The sequence below is a fragment of the Marmota flaviventris genome, chromosome 10 (assembly GCF_047511675.1).
Source record: "Marmota flaviventris isolate mMarFla1 chromosome 10, mMarFla1.hap1, whole genome shotgun sequence".
In the NCBI taxonomy this organism is placed as follows: domain Eukaryota; kingdom Metazoa; phylum Chordata; class Mammalia; order Rodentia; family Sciuridae; genus Marmota; species Marmota flaviventris.
Genome location: NC_092507.1, coordinates 103,542,287 through 103,557,916, shown reverse-complemented (window position 1 = coordinate 103,557,916; position 15,630 = coordinate 103,542,287).

The window sequence follows — 15,630 nt, the reverse complement described above, 5'->3', positions numbered from 1 at the left end:
TTTTCCCTTTGTCTTGAGTCAATTCGGATTACTCTGCCTCCCCATCCAGGCGTGATGCTACCTGGTCCCATTCCAATTCCAGGCTGCGTGCATATTCATCTTGACAATACACCTGTGGTTTTACTCATTTTTATTTCCGCCTCTAATCCAAACCATCCCATCTGTGCAACATATAGGCTTCTATCAAAAGAAGATTTGGGGGCAAGGCACATTGATTCACACTTCCACTGACCACTGACCAGGGTCAGCAGTTTTTGATATGCAGGTGAGGGAGACCTCAAAATTGATGCTATGCACCACGAGAGTTGTACCTTTTGAGGCTACGTGACTCCTTAGTTTCTGTGTGTGTGTGTGTGTGTGTGTGTGTGTGTGTACAGGTGCATGCATTTGTGTATGTTCTCTTATTTGGAGATGTTTTCCAAGTTCTTACCTTGTACCATCAGTCTGTTCAGAGCTGACATGGACCTGGCATCCGCCCCTTTGCAGTTTTTCTCTTGGAAAGTGTTTCTCAGTGTGGTGCCTGTCTACCTAAATGGGAATCTCCTGGAGTGGAGGCAGAGGAAGCTCCCATGGACCCGGTGAATGTGAATGTCTAGGGCTGGGGTTCAAGGATCTGATTTTAACAAGCTCCCCCAAGTTATTCTGGTGCAACCAAGGTTGACACCCTCTTGGATCAAATCATTGCTGCAGCATGAAGTGGAGCAGTCCCCCAGCTCCGCCCGCTTGACATTTTGGACTGGATAGCTCTATTGTGGAGGCAGCCCTGCACATTGTAGGATGTCTGGCAGCATCCCTCTACCCACTAGATGCCAGTAGCAACTCTTCCAGCGACTGTAACAAAACTGTTCCAAGACATTGTCAAGTGTCCCCTGCAGGGCAAAATCCCCAAGTTGAGGACAGATATAGATGACAGAACAGAGGCGCTGTAGTCAGGGAGAAAGATTCAAAGCCAGGCTCTGCCATTGACTAGCTGAACACCCCTGGGCATGTTACTGTGCTTCCGTGAGCCTCATTTCCTCATCTGTAATTTGAGGAAAGCAATCATGCGGACTTTGTAGGAGTGCTGGGATGACCCAGAGCTGGTGTTCAGCTAAGACTCTTGGAGAGGACAGGAGTTTGGGATAGCTGGACGATGAGGGCAGGATCAAGGCACAGAAAACTTATCCCTGCTGGGAGTTGGGTGAATCTGAGAGCTAAACAAAGAGTGAAGGGGTCAGCTTCTGTGATTGGCCTGGTGGCCTGCGGTGTATCTCCCAAGTTACTGGCATCCCTGCCGGCAACTGCCTGCCTGGGTGTCTTCCTCCCATCCTCCCCCTGCTCAGCTGGGGCCATGCAGCTGTGGACCCCGGGGGTTTCTGCGCCCCAGCCCCTGCCCCTGACAGCCTGCAGTCCCTCAGGCATAGAAAGGCTGTATTTTCAGAAGATATTTTTAGCTCACCTCCTGCTCAGAGCTGCCCTGGCCTCCAGATGCCTATTTTTAGCATCCAGTAGAGGCTGGGCAGCTTCTCCATGCTCAATGGGAAGGTGGCGATTGGCTCCCCACCGGCACGTCGCTTTGCCAGCCCAGCCAAGTTGGCACAGCTTCCGGCAGGATAATTACAGTAGTAAATTCCAGATTTCACAGCTTGAGCTTTACTGAGGCTGGGGAGATCACCATTCAGGAGAGTTTATTTTTTTCTGCATTAGATTTGAAAGCCCTTCGATACTATAATGCTCCAAGTCGAAGGAACAGAAAAAGGGGTTAGGTGGCCAGGAAATATTGGCTAGGCAAGGACCAAGAGGAAGAAAGGAAAACCCAGACAAAGAGGGCCCAGAGAACCCAGAGAAGAAAGAGGGAACTAAAAGTTGAGGCAGCCTGAAGCAGAGGCAGATAGAGACAGGTTAGGTCATGGGTATGTGGGGACATTGGCCCAAACCAAAGAGAACAGAGTAATAGAAAAGGAGAGAGATGGGAAGAAACTGCACAGCTCTGACAGCTAGCACTTAGGGGTGTTTCCAGAGTGCTGGGCATGACCCCAATCTCTTTAGGTACATTGTTTCTTTAAGGTTTGATACCCACAAGACTTGGATTGTCATTACAATTTTTAAGTGGGAAAGGGAATGACTAACTTGCCCAGGATTACGCAGAGCTTGTGTGGTGGAGCCAGGATTCAGGGCTGTCTGACCTCAGGGTCTGCTCTCAGCTGGTGTGTTTCTTGGCTAGAACAGTCACACACAGAAACCCACAGAAGCAGGAGGGAGGATGGGTGGTGGGGAGCGGGGGAGATACTCATTGCAGCTGCAGTTTGGTGGACCATTGGAGGCTAATACCTTGTCTCTCTCCTTGGGAAAGACCACTCAGAAATGGGCACCATGATTGAAGTGTCAGTGCTGAATTATAGCACTTCCCGAAATGTGTGTCATGCTGATAGGGTCCCTGTGCAGAGGCTGCCTGACATGCTTCACGCCAGCAACCAGAGGGATCACAGCCGAGCTGGTTTCACTGTTTGGAAATACCATCGCCCACCATGTCATTACTCTAATTGAACAGGCCAACTTTTCTGAGAAGGCTCTGGGGGCAGCAGAGCAGGCGATAATAGCTCTGGATTTGCCCAATGTCATTCCCTTCCTGACTCAACCCTGCCCATTGCTCTTCTCTGGAATTACTAGATTTGCCAGCCCCCGCCTAGGGCACACATGATAAATGCTATGCAGGGAGAGGAATTATTCTTGCTAATGATCTCCACCTCAGAAAACCTCATCCCCTGATGGAGTCCCCCAGTTCATCTTTCTACATTTGTTGAGGCTTCAACCAACAGAGGCTACAAGAAAGCCATTTCCAGCAACAAGGGCCCACCTGTATCGACAGCAGTCATAAGTCATCCCTTCTGCTCCTGGTTCCTGCCCCTCCCACATCCATGTAGCCATCCGTCTCCATAAATCTCCTGAGCAGGTAGAGATTTACACATGAGTGGTGGCTTTCCTGTCTGTGGGCCCCATGATTACCTCTGACATCTTCAGGAAGGGGACTCTGGGGGTTCTGTCATGTTATATTACATACCTCATCAGAAGATCTTCATGGACAGGTTGGTGCTCACCATGTAATGAATGTCTGAGGGGAGGCAGAGAATGGAGACCACACTCTCCTCCAGTTCAGGGATGTGTTGGGGTGGAGGAGTGTAGGGCTCATTCTTGAGGTTCTGATGGGCTGGCCAAACAGTTGTCACTTATTGCTGTCTCAGGACCCTTTACCCACTCTTTCTCTTTTGAAAGAGGCAGATGCCTTCTATCTGTCCTTAGGGAGGTGACAGCGTACATCGGGAAGCAGGATGTATGAATGCATTGGTATAGCAAATGAGTCATTGGAATATGAAGTCACTTTCAGACCAGTTGGAAAATAATTTTAAGTGGTTGAGGACCATAAGTCATCATTTGGTGTTGCCCAAAGACGGCCATGATGGTGGATTATGAGATCTGGAAACAGCAGGGAGCAGATATGGGGAGGCCCCAGCAGCTGTTTAGAAAACCAAAATTGATGTGGTGAAGTATGCCACTTGCCTTCTCTTCCAGAGGGTCTGGGGTTGCTGGGGTCTGGGAGCACACACAGAGTAGACAGGTTGGTGACATCATTGTCAGAGGGACCTAGGACAGGCTATCGAATTTGGACCATGTGGGAAGAATTGGCATCAGGTGCGCATCTAGCCATGGTGTGACTTAGGCACGAAGCTCCTAACTCTGGGGACCTCCTGACTAGCAAGTAAATAGGAGACTTACAGAAGGGTTTGATGCAGTTCCCCGTATCTGACCACAGTCAGAGAGGGCCATCATTTAGCTGGTGACAGTTGCATCAAACAAAAGATCACATCGACATTTTTTAAAAATCAACAAAGGAGCAGGATGCTATTGGAATGGTTTGATGAATGACTTGTAGTACAGCTTGCATCACCTGGTAAGCAGCTTTAGTTAGAGCACAAAATGAAACATTTCAAAGTTCTTTATGTATTGACTTATGTGTTGATTTATGTTTTCATTCTGGTTATTAAATATTTTGAATGTTACCCTTGCCTAGATACATGCACCCCAAGACTAGGAATAGATTCAGCGCCAGAATAGCAGACATAAGCTCAGTGCCCTCATCCAGTGGTAAAGGTCATTGGGCAGCACCATGACCATAGAGAAGGGGGCGGGGCCTGCTGGTCTCCCTGAGGGCTTCCTGGGAAGGGGAGTTTCCAGTTAGGCTTGGAAAGTCAGCAAGGACGTTCTGGGGGCCGAACACTGCGGGTGTGGGGCCCCGGGGAGCAGGTGCATAGCCCAGGATACCTCCCTGCTTGCACAGGGCAGAGCTGAAATGAGGGGACCCCAGGGGCCTGCCAGTGACTGCACCAGATGCTTGACCCCCAAAGGCACTTTGAAATCTGGGGAAAGAAAAGCCGCCTTTAAATCTTGAAAGCCTGGGAACAATTAGAATGGTTCCCACCACGGTGAAGCAGGAAATGGGAAGAGGGAGATAGTGGGAGAGTCTTAATTAATAGTTTCTTGTGGCTTATTCTTGCTTTGATCACGAGGCTGATATTTCCGCAGTCTATTACAAACTTCATTAAGTTTATTTGCCTGCCAGGCGCCTGCCCTTTCTCCCGTCCTGTCCTGCCCAAGATAAATGACTCCAGCGGTTCAGCTGGTCCCCTCCGAGCCTCCCCTCCACCCGTGGGCTGCTGGAGGACACCTGAAGGGAAGCTGCAGTGCAGCAGCCCCAGCAAGACCAAGTGCAAGACGCTGCCCGCTGCTCGGCCCCCAATCAGAGATGAATTCAAAAGCGCACCCAGGAGTCTTTCTCTAAGCTTGAAAGTGAACGAGACGATGTGGACTCTCACTGCATTCAGGCCAGTGCATTGGGTGGAACGAGCAATTTATCTTGAGAATCAAGGGATCTCTGTCTCCGAGGCATTGGAAAGGTCACATCCTCCTGCCACCCATCCGAAGCTCCCAGTCCCTTCTGCACAAGTGATTGCTAAGGCTGGGCTTGAACTCCTCTGGTGACAGGGAGCTCATTATTCCAGAGGCAGCTCATTTCATCCTCAGACAGCTCTGAGTCTGAAATCTGTTCCCTCTAACTTCAAACTTGAGATCCACATGCTGTCAATTGAGTCCATAAGTTAAGAAAAACTAATTTATCTTCCACAAACCTCACCCTATATGTGAAGAGAAATTTTATTGTTGTAGTTTTCACTTAAGTCTGGCTCACCATCTTCCAAGTTCTTTACCAATTCATCACGTGATATACTTCATATCTTCTTAAATATGTCATTTCCAGAGCTCACAAGCTATCCCGAGTAGGGGCGAACCAGTGCAAGGCAGAGCAGGAATACCACCTCCTTTGTTTTAGATATTATGCTTCAACTAATGCAGCCAAAATCACATCTGCTTTTGTATCAGCCACATGGCTCTATTAATGAGCCTTCTGAGATTTAAACAGGGGCCAATAATAATAGTCCATAAAGTGTGCTGCTTTATCAGAGTTAATTTAAGTAGCTTAATGGAATGAGCAATGATATGGATGCATATAGCAGATAAAAAAGCCCCTGAAAGCTCTGCCAATTTAACTAGAGTATTGTGGCTCAAAAACTGACAGTTATTTTACCAGTGATTTTAAATTGTATTAATTAATCCATTAATTGATTATGTTTAAGAGAATAATTCTAGGAATTATCTGAATATGTCTAAACCAGCATTAACAGGTAACTTGTTTACCACTAAGACAATCACCCAAATAATAAGCTATTAAATGCACATTAACATATAATAATTGCATAAAGAATAACTAAGCAATTAATTAACATTTAATGTAATTCATAGTAAATTAGATAGCAAGACTTATTAAATGTCAATTAGCCATATTAGCTACTGACACCTAAGTGATTCAACATGCTAATGTTAATTAATTTCTTATTTCTTACAAGCTTAATGACTTAACAAAACATATTTACATATTGAGAGATTCTTAAAGTCACCAGACTACCAGATACAAGAGTAGCTGTCTGTATGGTGGTTTGGGAAAAGAGAGATTAGGGGAAATTGATTAGTGTTTTCTCCGGGGTGTCATCTTAGCATCTCTTCTTACTGCAAAAAATATTTTAGGGAGAAAGAGTCTGTGAATATTTAGAGGTGCAATATCCTGAGGGAATGCAGAGTGAGTCAGAGAAGAAATGTCACCTTTAAAAGGTGCCCAATGGGTAGGTGACTGCTGTGGACAACTAAAGTCACTTCTGGGGATCCTCTAAGAAATGAAGGACCGGGTGAAATGAGAGGTTGCAGGATGACAGGAAGCAGTTTTTTTTTTTTGTTTGTTTGTTTGTTTTTAATGTGGACTTCTATTTAGGAGATGGCTCCTTTACTTATGTATTTTTCTTGCTGTGCTGGGAATGGAACCCAGGTCCTTGCACAAGCTAGGCAAGTGCTCTGCCACTGAGCTACACCCCAGCCCAGGCTCTGACTGGATTAACTGAATGGACCCACTGCTGTTGGGCCAAGTTCAATGTGGGGGAGGGGGAGCAGGGTAGACACCAATTAGGACATAGAATGTTTCAAGTCTGAGCTTCGAGGAAGCCAAGGAGGTGGCTGAGCATCAGGAACACTTGGAACCAGGTCCCTCCTGCTACTGTGACTCTTCATCCCTCTGACTCTCTTTGGTTCCGCACTGGTTTTCTCTGAATGTCAGAAACATGACCTTGAATGCCAAGTTTTACTCTTTAGGCTCCAAGAAAAACAATTGGCTGTGAAGTGCTCTTGGTCCCTGTCTGAAAGCCCAGGGATGGGACCTGCCAGGATGATCCAGCTGTCTTCCCTCTGCTCTAGAGGCTCACAGCCCACGAGAGAGAAGCAGGCCATGAGGGAGCAGGGTAGTGAGAACCCATGTTCTCAGGGTGATCACAGGGGCTCTCCAGACCTGGCAGGGGCCCCAGCGAGTTTGATAAGGGTCAGGACAAGGACAGGAGAGGAGCCTGGGCTCTATCTCATAGGAGGTGGCAGAGAGAAAGGAAAGAGTGAGGTCTTCAGTCACCCTCAGGGAGCTCTGTGCTGGTAGCTTCTGGTGTCACTGGGCAGGTGGCCTGCACCATCCATCTCCTTGGCCCAACTGGCCATGAGAGCATTGGATAGGTCACAGTCAGCAAGACTGTCCCCCTTGGACCCTGTCTAAACAGAGATATGAAGTCAAATGCTTTAATTAATATTTTTACAAGATATGACGTTAAAAATGATGCCTTCCAGAATAAGAGAAACTGTTTAGTAAGTGGATCAGTTTGAAATCTACAAATATTGTACTCTGTTGGTCTTGTCATTCTTAACCCTACGTAAATTGTGTGGGCCAGTTTCTTGGCTGATATGTTGAATTCTCATTATAATCCCTATGATAGGTATTTTTTCTCAATGAACAGACTAAGGTCACTGAAACTCTGAAAAAAAAAAATTCCTGTGTTTTTAACCCAATCTGTGATTGGTGGAACCTGTCTTCAAAACCAGATCTGACAGACCCCAAAGCCCATATTCCTTCCTTCCTTCTTTCCTTCATTCAGCAGCACGATGTGCTAGGCCCTGAACGGTGCCCAAGACACAGAACAAACACAGCACCACCCCTGCTTTCCCAGGGTCACAGAATAGCTACAACAGGGAGAAGAAAGTGTCAGGACACAGATAGACACAGGGTCCATGCACACACATGGGAGGGGTGCCCTTTGAGGGTGGGGGTTACCGAGGGGTGATAGTACACCAGCTCCCATCTGAAGAGGGAGCAGACTTCAAGTTGACAAAGGGGGTGCAGAGCATGTGTAGCAGACAAAGGGAAGAGCCCATGCCAAGGTGTGGTGGGAAAATGAGCCAGTGATCTGGTGGGGAGGGTGGAGGGGTGGGGAGCAAGAGAGGAGCTAGTGAAAGGGGAGAAGGGGAGGCAAGCAGGGACTCCATTCTCCAGGACCTTGAAGGTCTTGGGGAGGGGCTGCACCCCAGCTTATGCCGTCTCTCCAAGGCCTCGGGCTTCTCAACCCAGCTCTGGGTCTGGACGGAGGGCCCTGGGTGTTTGGCAGTGCCGTGGAAGTTGACACATGAGCAGAGGGATTCTTCTGAATTTGTGAGGCCTCTTTTTCATGCAGGGCAAAGGTCTTCAAGATGCCTGCCCATTGCCAAACACCATTATAGGGGAATCATAGGAAAACAAGGGTCATGCTGCACAACAGCAACCACAACGTCAGGGCGAGTCTCGGCTCCAGTCTTTATGTTGGGCAAATTTCTTAGGCTGCCCTTATCTGTAGAGGACTTGGCTGGGCTACTGTAAGAATTAGAGTAGATGTATGTGAAGTGCTTGACCCATGGTAATAAACTCAACCTCTCCAATATTCAGAAATCCCAACACATCAGCACCAGTAATTGTCTATGGACTTAACGGGAAAGCCGTACAATTGCATCTTCAAATATTTGAGTGCATTTATTGTTTGCCTATTAAGCGTTCTCTTCTCAGGCTAAGTAGTACCTTTCCCTCCAATTATTCTTTATATGATGTACTTTCTAGGGCCTTATGATGCTGAATGTTCTCTTTTTAAAAATACCTAGGTGGGGCCGGGTGTGGTGGTGCACAGCTGTAATCCCAGTGGTTTGGGGAGGCTGAGGCAGGAGGATTACAAGTTCAAAGCCAGCCTCAGCAAAAGCGAGGCATTAAGCAACTCAGTGAGACCCTGTCTCTAAATAAAGTACAAAATAGGGCTGGGGATGTGGCTCAGGGGTTGAGTGCCCCTGAGTTCAATTGTCTACAGACTTAGCGGGAAAGCCATACAATTGCATCTTCAAATATTTGAGTTCAATCTCCAGTACACCTCCCTTCAAAAAAAAATTCCTAGGTGGCAGTTATTCTTACTGAAAGTCTCTTGGTTGGAACTAGACCAGAAGTCTGGATATCATCTGAGCATATAGGGACAACCAGGCCATCGTAGCCCTCGCTCTGGTTCATTATCCTGTCAGAGCTGCTCAGCTGCCATCACCTTCCACCTCCCCCAACATTTTTTATTATTGTACATAATTCTGGACTCACTGTCACATATTTGTGCATGCACACAATATAATATGGGCAATATCCTCCCCAGCACTTTCCCCTCTCCCTTCCTCCTCCCTACACCTGGTTCTCTGGATCTGCTCTGCTGATCTCCTTTTGGTATTCATAAGATCTCCCTTACCTCTCCTTTCCTTTTTCCTCTCTAGCTTCCACATAGGAGAGAAAACATACAACTCCTGACCTTCTGAGTTTGTTGGCTGCCATCCCCTTCTGAGCAGCTGCAGCATACTGGAGGCTCCTATGGATTCGATGACCAACTCTAGTCTTCTCCTCCAGGCAAAATAAACCAACTAAGCTGTCAGATCTTAGGGAGAGGCTCAGTGTGCACAGGTCTGGAGACAGTTCAATACCAAAGCACATTGTTGGAATTTCTAAGCAAGTGCAGAGCCAGCATAGTGCGGTGGAAAGAGAATCAACCTTGGAACCCTGGGTCTAGGTTCCAATGTCAACCTAGACATCTACTCGCAACAAAGTCGTAGGCAATGTAATTAACATCCTGGAGCCTGAAATAAATGTAATAGGATTGCTGTAAGAATTAAGCAGATTATAAACACAAATTGCTGCATATGTAGGCATTCAAGAAGTCTTTCTCTGTACTTGGTCCAAGGTTCCTGGAATACAAAGAGGAGGCTTAGTTCTCTACTAGAAAACTTATAGTATAAGAAAGGAAGTGGACCTGGTTTTAATGAAATGTGCTATAGGTGGTGACAGAAGTAAGCACTGGAAGCTGTGAGCTTGTCATCTGTCAGGTTCATAGCAAGCATTTGATGAATGGACAATTATTTCAGCTGTCAAGCCAGGGATCCCAAACCTTGTACTTATTTAACCGACTTTAAAGAAATCTGAAAGAAGTGCTTAACATTCATCTGGTTACGAGGATCTAAATGTTTTAACCATTGTTCCAGCCTGTCGGAATATTTTTAGAGCCTTTATTTCATCGCACAGTATATTAGCTATCGTATCCAACTTTGGGTCACCTATAGGTCTGGGTGTCATTCATTTTATTGACAAATGTGTTGACCAAGAGAGAGAATTGTGGCAGCCTACTCAAGGATGTTTCTTTGCACCTAGGACTTCTAAGGATAAAAACAGATACTGGAAAAACACTCTGTGGATGTTTCCAGAAGTTCCTTGAGGGGTCTCAGCCTGAGTTGGGGCCAGGCAGCCATAACTTCTCAGCAACAACATTTAATCACTAACCTAGTTGGACCACCGGTCAAAAGGGGTGGATGAGCAGCCTCCCATCTCCATCAACTTGAAGAGCACTTTCTATTCTCTTTTATGATGCACTTGCCACATTACTCTCAAGGGGATTCATAATTAAACTGGCTCTATCATTCCCCTGCTTAAACCTTCTGGGGTGGGCTGCTTGAAACAGGAACTCCAAGCTCCTTAATTTAGTACACACAGCCCTCCAAGTTTCTCAGCCTTGTTTCCTCACACTGCATTCTTTTTAATTTAGGCTCTAGACATCCTTAATTGGTCATATTTACCCACATACATCTTAATATTCCACTGCCATGCTTTTTGCTCAAGTCATTCCTTCTCCTCTTGATTTCATTCTCTCTTCCAATTTCCTTTGCCTAGTCTGTTCTTCTTACACTTGCACATCAGGGTCATCACCTTTGCCTACACTGCATCAAAGACTGGGTTAGATGGCCCCCTGAGGGCTTGAGACTCCTTTGCATAATCTATTGCTATTGCTACTCTTAGCGCATCAATGCTCATCATCTGTCCACTGGACTCAGAGCATCTTTCAGGGAAGGACCAAGTTCCAGTCATCTGAGGATTTCCAGCCTTGTCTTAGGACTGGTATATGGTAATTGTGCAATAAATGACTATTGTGTGTGTGTGTGTGTGTGTGTGTGTGTTCTCCAAACATTCCTGCTAAATTTTAATGATTTCCCTGAGAGTTAGAATAGAGGCAATTTGGGGGTAGACATTGAGATCTAGGGTTGAGTGACTTTTATACCAGATCTCAGCTGGGAGTAGAGTCTAAATCTAACTCCCAGCCTTTAGATAGACAACCTTCCATGACCTGTTTTTTTAACATCCAGAGCTGCATGTTCTTTTGACCCTAGCTCACCTGGGAATGCTCAGGCATTATTTTGAAGAGAAGAGGTGAACTGCACTGGGATATAAGTGAGTTTATTTCTGGCAAGGGTGTTTTCACTGAGTGAAGGACTCTGGAGGTACTGTCCTCTGTTGGAATGAATCTTTACCGGGAAGATTCCAGACATTCTGGCAACTGGTATAGAAAGTTCTACCAGGAAATGAATGTTTTCATGACTGTAAAATCTCATAGCATAGGTAACTGTCTTCTCCAGCTACCTACGGGGCCAATTCATCCTGAGAGAGATTCTAAGTAATCCTGAGGACCTAACCACATTCTAGGTCTAAGGGTTAGAGAACATACTGGGGAATGGGTGGGGAGGCGAATAGGTGACCTGGGGAGGGGAGAACCCTGGAAAATTGTCTTTGAGAGCAGAAGTCAAAGGTCACACCCATCTTCTAATAGGTTTGCCAAAAATTATGGGCTATAGATAAAACCTTACACCTGTTTAATCTAGGCTGCACGCAGACCTTTTAAAGATGCCAAGCATAAATAAACAGGCCCCCTATGGAACAATGATGCCAGAAGTCTCTCGCACAGACAGAATACTTATGAGGTGGCCCTTGGATCTTCAAGGCAGGCTTTAAGCTCAGGTTCCTTCCCATGGCAGAACTTTTTATTATAGCCTGGGGCTGCTTCCAGTTTTGTCACTGAAAGCAGCTTTAGTCCTGTTTGACCCTTGTTGCAATGTTAACAAAAAACAGGAGCTATCCTGGGGCAGCTGGCTATCACCTTCAGGTAGAAATTCAGAGTTCAGAGCCCACGGACCCCAGACCAGACTGTGCAGACACTCAGCCCCATTTGGAGGATGCCTGGTGAAATGGAGTCTGAAGAGAAAATGAGGTTAAAAAGGTTGGCAAAGGCACAGGGACTCGACTGGAAGATGAAGACAGATTGCTTGAGAATAGCTTCCCCTGTAGTCTCCCCACCCACCCTCACAAACCTCAGTGACTTTCTGAGAAGCAAATCACCTTCATGGCATCATTCAAGTGGTAATCTCTGTATCATGTATGCATGCTGAATTTCTCCCAGCAGGAGACATTTCTGGTGACTTAGAAGTCATGCTGGAGAAACACAGAGAGGTGGCTGGAGAGGGTGAGCTCACCTGTACTCAGCCTTCAGCTAGTTCCCCACCTTCTGTGCTGGATGCCTACCGTCTCTTCCCTCCCATTTCAGCTCAGCCCCTTGTGGTGACTGCCTTACTTTTGCCCATTCCACTCCTCACCATCACCTCCTGAAAATCTGGACATTGCAAGGGTCTCCTGGTCAGGACCTTGGAGAGCTCTGAACCCATCCAGCCTCCTGGGAGAGGCAACCACTTCTAGGAATGGCATTCTTGCTTGATGGGGCCTCCTGGGTCTGAAATTTCCATTACCCTTTACTCCCAAGTCCTGTCTTTGGACATGACTCAGGGGACCCAGGAAGTAGTGTGATTTTATGATTAAGAAAAGGAACTTCCATCTTGTTTGGGGTTTTTATTTCCTCCCCTCTCCTATTTGTTCTTTATGGCAATACCTGCCTCAGTTTCTCTGGTAAGTGCGGTAACCTGCATCTCCTAGACCTTGATTCTTTGGTTGGGTATGCAATGCATTCATTATTGTTTTGGAAGGGATGGGATAATGTAGAAGGCAGAAAGCACATTCATGACTTGAGATGAGAAAATACTTCACAGGGACAGGGTAAATGACTGATGGGCCCTGAATTCTTCTTAAGGATTCCTCCTATCCTACCTGTGGGCAGAAAGTGTTCCCACAATCTAAATGCAAAATGTGTACCACCTCTTAAGTTGGGAACATATGCGTGGAGATGGAAAGATGTTAGGGAGGGAGAGGAGAAATAGAAGCATTAGGAAACCTATTTCTAGGACTATAACTGGTCAGTTTGCAAATACCTGTAGGCTTCAGGATGAATGAAAGACACTGTGGGGGGACAAGGAGTAGTGGGGGTCTGAGCCCACGGAAACTGATCACTGGTGTTGCCTGACCTTTATTAACCAGGCACTTTACATATGCTCTACTCGTGTCATCTCCGTTGCTCCTCACAAAGACAATTTGAAAAGGTATATTTATGCCCATTTTGCTGATAACCCAATAGGAAGGAATGATGCATCAGCCTAGTGACAATAAGTCTTTCACCTTTGTATACACTGCATCTACAAAACACTTTCAGATCTTCTTTTTTTCATACAACAATTCTGAAACGGAAAGCAGTAGCCATTTCCATTTTACAGAATAAATCATGTATTTCTGGAATGCACACTGTACTGAATGCAGAGGAGTACTTCTCCACCCAGAAGTCTGTGTGTTAGGTATTATTCTCCCCAGGAGAGGTAGGGTAAATCCTACAACAAAGACTCATTGAACACAGTGTCCCAGGCCTTAGAGCGAAGCTGGGGCAGCATATCCCCAAAGAAAGGTTGGAAAATTGAAGTTAAAATATTAAAATTCAGACTCAGAAAATAGACTTCTCTTATTTTTCTGATCCATGTCAACTACAGCTTCCTGCCATACTTCCCACAACCCTTGATTGATGTGGCATATAACCTCAGAAAGATAAAGAGACTCACCAAAGCAATAGCGTGAGACCTGAATGCAGGTCTTTTAGACCTTGGTGGAGGGTATTTTCCCCTGGGCCTTGCTGTTTCCTGAACAGTCGGGGATCATATAGTGCACACAGCTGGGTATCCCGAAGACAGTGATTTTTGCTCTGGCGGAGCCAGCTTTAGTTTTTTGTGCTCATCTCTTTATTCCTTTTCCCTTTTCCCCTCTGCAACTGCCTCCATGGATATCCAGGGTCCTTGTGATGCCTCGGTTTTCTTTGAGCCCTTGCTAAGCTGCCCCAACAGGCCTCTCTCTCAGGCAGGCCACTGAGAGAACACGCAGATGCTGGCCATCGTGATCCAGGGCAGAGCTGACTGGCAGCCACAGCTGATCCTGCAATTGAGTCTGGGACTTAGAGAGGGGTGCCGTTCTGCCCAGCCTGCCTCTCCCTCTGCTGTTATTAGGCCTGGGGGCTGGAGCTTTCAGGACCATCAGATGCATACCATCGAGGGCCAGAGATTTCTAAAGGGTTTTTTATTTTGTTTTGTGTTTGTTTCTGCTTATCATTACTGGGTTTTAAGACTCCAGATGTCTTTGGGGCTCAACCCTTGATTGCAAGTAGGAGCAAAGTAAATGAGGCAGACGTTTGGGGAAGACAGGTGGCAATTAAGGATTTAAGATGAGTAAATGGGAAGACAGACATCTTACCCTCTTAGAAGGACTAAATTAAACATCTGCCTTGCCTAATAGTCCCTGTAGCATCCTAGAGAAGATTGAGAGGGGTGGGATGGAGATGCTTTGTTAATAATAGTACTTTTGAAATAGATTTTTCTAGCTAAATCTCAGGATTTCTAGGAATGCAAGCCTGACACCTACAAATTTTGTTGTTGTGTCCTTGCTTTTCAACATCTACTATTTTTTTTCCTACCTTGACAAGTTATTTAACCATTCAGTGATTTATTTCCTTATCTGTCAAATGGGCACAATAATTCTATCAATCCCTATGGTTATTGTGTGAATTAAGTTGAAAACTGAAAAGTCCTTGGAGCAGTGCTTGGGATATATTAAGCACACAATGAAATTTTAACCATTTTTGTTACTAATTGTGCACATTCCCTTATTTTATTATCTGGGGCTTTCAGAGTAATGATAAATAGTACTGGTGACCTCAGGCACCCTTCCATTGCTTTTGAAACTGTGTCTAAGATATTAGGTATGATGTTGGAGATTAATGTGAGACAAAAATCTGCTTATTAAGGAAGCACTTTTCCCCACATAATCTTCTAAGACTTTTTAAAAATAAAAACACAGTCAAAAATTAGATCTTGAATTTTACCTGATTTCAGGGTATCAAGAAAATCAGTTTCTCTCCTTTGATCTTCCAATGATTTGTTCACGCTGTAAATTAGATTAATACATTTCCCAGTATTAAACTCTCTTTATATTTCTGAAATAAGCTTTACTTAGTCACAGTGTATTTAACTATGTAATATGATTCTAATTTTCATTGGTTTGTATCCTGCTTAGGATTTTTACTATTTTGTTATAGATGATATTTTGGCCACGCTCTTCTTTGTGCTTCAGTTTATGACTTAGTTTGGGGATATGTTGGCGCACCAGTTTGGATCTGAAATATCCCCAAAGGCCCCTCGTGTTAGAAGCTTGGTTCCCTGGGTGGCAATATTGGGTGGTAATACTGGGTGGTGGTGGAACCCTTAGTGGGTGGGGCTTAGGGAGGACTGTAACTCACTATGGGCACGCCCTCAAAGGGGATTGTAGGACTCCAGCCCCACCTTCCTCTCTTTGGTTCCTGGGGATGAGCCGGTCAGGTTGCTCTGCTGCTCATTCCAGCCACGATGCACAGCTCTGTCACAGGCCCAAAGCCACAGGACCAATCCTTC